At 38.0% G+C, this 4778-nt stretch overlaps 1 protein-coding gene across 3 annotated transcripts in view; it reads right to left on the bottom strand.

Moving 5' to 3' along the window:
- The window catches only part of ppp3cb (protein phosphatase 3, catalytic subunit, beta isozyme), a 54042-nt gene that overhangs the window by 36969 nt on the left and 12295 nt on the right, over nt 1-4778 (bottom strand). The window lies entirely within an intron of this gene.

Below are 4778 nucleotides of genomic sequence, written 5' to 3'. Positions count from 1 at the left end.
TCTGGGTCTCAGCTTCCCATCCTCCAGACCCATCAAGAATTTGTGGGTGAAGTCAAATGTATTGTCCAACTCTTTTAGGGAACTTAGATCCAAGGTGTACGTTAGTCCAAAAAGCATGACAAATGCATGAGCCAATAAGGGGAAATCGTTAACTGTTACCCAAAGTACAACTTCAGTCTTTTCTGAGCAGAAGAACGTGGCAACTGTTGAATTGTTACTAATGGACTGGATGTCAGTATTTCCTTCAGTGTGAAAATTAGAGACTTGAGTATAAGATTCTTGATTTAACATGGAATCTAATCATCACAGCCACACAATACTATGCATCACCCTAAAACTTCTGCGTGTATGACAATACAACCGAAATCAACTGTAGTTTCTTTATCAGCCATTAAGAAGTGTAACCACTGACCTGAAGTGTCACATATCCTGAAAAGCTGACTCAGTACTTCAGACACTTTTCCCACATTGCAAACTTAATAAAATAAAATCCGAGGCGAGTCAGCGAGCAACAACAACATGGCGTCTTTTCAAAAAGTTGCAGCAGCTAGTTGAGGGCGGAGCACGTAAGCACGTGCGTGACGTCAGACGGGATTGTACTAAAACTATTTGAGTACACTGCCAAAAACAAATGAAAGCATTTGAGTGCTGTAAACTTAAAATTACATTTTTATACTAATTACTCAAAAAATTGGAGGCGAATGAACGTTTTTATTTCTTTTGAGTAATTACAACCCAATTACTTTATCAAAGATTTACTATTTGGTCTTACAGTGTAGCCATTCAACATTACAATTCAATTCAATTCATTCAATTCAAGTTTATTTGTACAGCGCTTTTCACGATACAAATCATTGCAAAGCAACTTTACAGCAAATTAAGTTTCTACAATATTTAGTGGTAGCTTATCAGTGATGACTGTCAGTTAGTGTACATATGGCAGAAATGTACGGAAAAATCAATTAAAGACGTAATCAAACAGACGATGAACACTATTAACAGCAATTATTATATGATGCAATCAAACTTATAGCAAAATGTGGTAGTTCTGTATTACAAGAGCTATCAACTTTAACATTTATTAGACTTAAAAAAATAAAAACTTCTAATTTAAGTGAACTTAAAACAATCTTCACATAAAACCATTATAATAAATGTCATACCTGTGCCCTTCAGCAAGAAATATACAGAAATTGAATAAAGTTATCAAACACTAAATTCTATATTAAATATAGATGAATCCTTAAAGCTACAAAACTTATTGATTTCCTCTTTTTTCTTTTGTTTTTTGATTAACAGACTTCACAGCAGCTGGGTTATTAGGTTATTTGGCTGCTATTACTTTAAGAGCTGCCACTGCTGAACGTGACGCAGATCTGACATGTATGCTCGTAGTTTTATTCACACTTTAATATGAAATGACACAGGCTACAGTGCGCACCACCGTATTTTTGCGTGCAATTGAAGAGCACATGCTTCGAGCACAGTATAATGGCTGATCGGACAGGAAAATTAGTTTTTACTGACATATGGGCCTGACAACATCTCATCTGACCGCAATTTACTGATGTTGTCTTGAAGCTCCTCGTCACCTGTACCGTTTCTGCGTTCGTTTGACTAGCGCCTGGCACTAAGGCAAAGAGGAGTGTGAGTCTAAAAAATGACCTGTTTGATATGGTTGTAAAGATGTTCTGTGTGTAAATAAATGCAATTATTGTCAAGAAAAAAAGCGACAGAAGCAGCAGTTTTGAGTGGGGTGGCCAACCCTAGCTCCACCTCTGCGTTAACTGTGTTAAATATTTTTAATGCCGTTGAGCTGGAAAAAATAATCGCATGCGTTAACACACTTATTTTGGCAGAACTAGTTGAAACATACTCTAAAGTACATGAATACAGACACTTCTAGCTACACTAAGCTTGATTTCACATGTGTCATTGTGTAATTCTCAACTCAAGTGCATGGTGTATTCTCAGTGTTGCTACTAGGAGTGCTATTGGGGACATTTGTGTAAGCTGTCTTCTTCTACAATCAGTTTTCTCTTTTAAAGGCAGGGTAGATGATTTGGTTCAAAAAATTTTTTTGTTAAAGTCTGTTCACATCCTGATAGCAATCAATAAGTTAAGTGGTCTAAATGTATTTATACACTCTAAAAAATGCTGGGTTAAATATAACCCAGCGCTGGGTTAAAAAGGGACAAACCCAGCTATTGGGTTGTTTTGACCCAGCGGTTGGGTTCGAAACAACCCAACCGCTGGGTCAAAACAACACAATAGCTGGGTTTGTCCCTTTTTAACCCAGCGCTGGGTTATATTTAACCCAGCATTTTTTAGAGTGTATATATTTATATCATCTGTAGAAGGTGTAGAACCATAAATTGTTTGTCTGTTCAAGGGCTATGATAGGCTGTCCTACCTGCCTGTCAACATATGTATTTGCATACCTCCACGCACCCTGTTCACGAAGACATGATATGTCATCAGCGCATTCCATTACACTATTGCAGACAAAGTAAGAATGGAAGGTGTTATTACTGTAATATTATGTGATTTGCACTGATATGTTTTCTTACCGGTGAATGAGACATGAGGCAATCTGACAGCATTGCATTCAACCCTTCACCAGTGGCGTTTCTCATTGTGTCGCTGGTTAGCCTCTGATTTGCTTGTGCGCTTTCATGTGTTTTGGAGGTGGTGTGGCTTTGGAGAGTGATTTGCAGGGAGGGTGGGATCTTATGCTTTCAAAGCTAGTTTGCTATTGCTAACCTCTCCGAAATTGCCTACCCTACCTTTACTTCAGCTAATGTCATAGTGAAAGTTTATGAAGAATCTTGCTTTTCACATCAGTGTAGTATTCAATTTTAAAATATACCACTATATATATAATATATACCGACTATACCATAATACTGCTGTTTAGATGCAATCTGGGAATTTTTGTTGCGCAATAGCCTACTGAGCTTTTTTGTCAGACAAACCTCTTTAAACTAAAATATTCACTTGAAGTAATTCCTGCAACAACATTTTAAGCTGGAAAACAAAGTTATTGATAGTTTTTTTTTACTAAGTTACTTCTGTTGTTCTTGCACCCTGTTGGGTTTTTTTCATGCTGAATGTTTGGATAGTAAAATAGCTTTTTTGTTGTTGTTTGTTTGATTGCCATTGTGTATAAAATTTTTTGACTATAATATGTCAAAATATAATACATTTTTGAAAACAGATTTTAAGTTAACATTTCAATAATTTAAGACATTCACAAGTTCAAGGTTTTCTGACGTTGGTTAATGGTCACATGACATGCAGGTAATTTGTTTTATTTTGATTAGTTTACATTTTTATTATTTAATAATTAGCTTTTCATCAACTCACAAATCCCCTGCAGTTTCTTTTCAAACCCTCAGGGCTTTGTGAACACTAGTATGGGAGACCATAGACGCAAGGCAGCTTAAATAAATGCAGCCTCATCATCCACCATTTCAGACATTTTTCATGCAGTCTCCTGTTGATGATTCTCCAGTATGGGTATGAGCAATATCTGTTGAGTTGGCACAAAATACAGTGCTTTGTGGTGATTATAATGTACACACCTGCATTAGAACCACTTCAAACCTTCTGTACCATTACACAGCTGTGTGAAATGCTGTTTTATAAAACCCTTTTGCAAATAAATAACTTATTTTCAATATACACTACTGTTCAAAGCATTCAATTTCAAGGAATAAATGGTCATTTTGGACATATTGACAATAATATATGTTTCTTGATCAGAAAATCAGCATATTAGAATGCTTTCTGAAGGACATGTGACACTGAAGACTGGAGCAATTATGCTAAAAATTCAGCTTTGGCATTACAGGAATAAATTACATTTTAAAATATAATAATACATAAAAAAGTTATTTTAAATTGGAATAACATTTCACAATAGTAATGTTTTTACTGTGTTTTAATCAAATAAATGTAGCCTAATAAGAGACTTATTTTGAAAACATAAATTCTTACTGATCCCAAACGAACGGTAGTATTTACTTACAATTGAAAACCTAAACCTTTTATTTTTCATGAATGCAAGAATATATCGAATGAATGAAAACTGATATCAAAGTAAAAAAACGTAAAGCCATTTTTATAGTTCTAGCGTTAGCATAGTTTTTGTGTTTTGCCTTTTGCATTGTAGCATTTTAGCCAGTTTAACAGATGAAAAGTATTTAGTGCCATGTCATTTCAAACCTGTATGACTCTCTGCTATTGTCACGGATCGGCTACTGTGGAGGAGCGCGGAGCGAGGAACGAGGAGACGTGAAGTACATCAACAAGGAAGTTTAATAGAAGAAAGGGAACCAGGAAACACACGTAGCTGAGGAGGTGGACATCAACAGACATTCACAAAACACAGAACAGAGTCTGACATTACTCCCCCCTCCCGGAAGGCGTGTCCCGCGCCGTAACAATTCCACCAGGGAGGGGGGGTGGGCGCCCTGGAGGCTGGTGAAGAAAATAGTCTGACATAGGGTGGGCGCCCTGGAGGCTGGTGCAGGATTGGGACATGGGGAATACCTCCAGGGTGGATCAGGCAGTCCAGGGTGCCATGGAGGCACAGGGAGCTCAGGGGCCATGGCGGAGCAGGGAGCTCGGGGCGCCATGGCGGAGCAGGCAGTTAGGGGCACTATGGCAGAGCAGGCAGACTAGGAGGCCATGGCGGAACAGGGAGCTCGGGGAGCCATGGCTGAACTCGGGGACAGGAGCCCTCCGTGGGCTAAACTCGGGAACAGGAGCCCTCT

This window comes from Sinocyclocheilus rhinocerous, unplaced genomic scaffold (assembly GCF_001515625.1).
Source record: "Sinocyclocheilus rhinocerous isolate Xijiao unplaced genomic scaffold, SAMN03320098_v1.1 scaffold474, whole genome shotgun sequence".
Classification (NCBI taxonomy): Eukaryota; Metazoa; Chordata; class Actinopteri; order Cypriniformes; family Cyprinidae; genus Sinocyclocheilus; species Sinocyclocheilus rhinocerous.
Note: the sequence above shows the minus strand (reverse complement) of the source record. Positions and strands in the feature narration are given on the sequence as shown.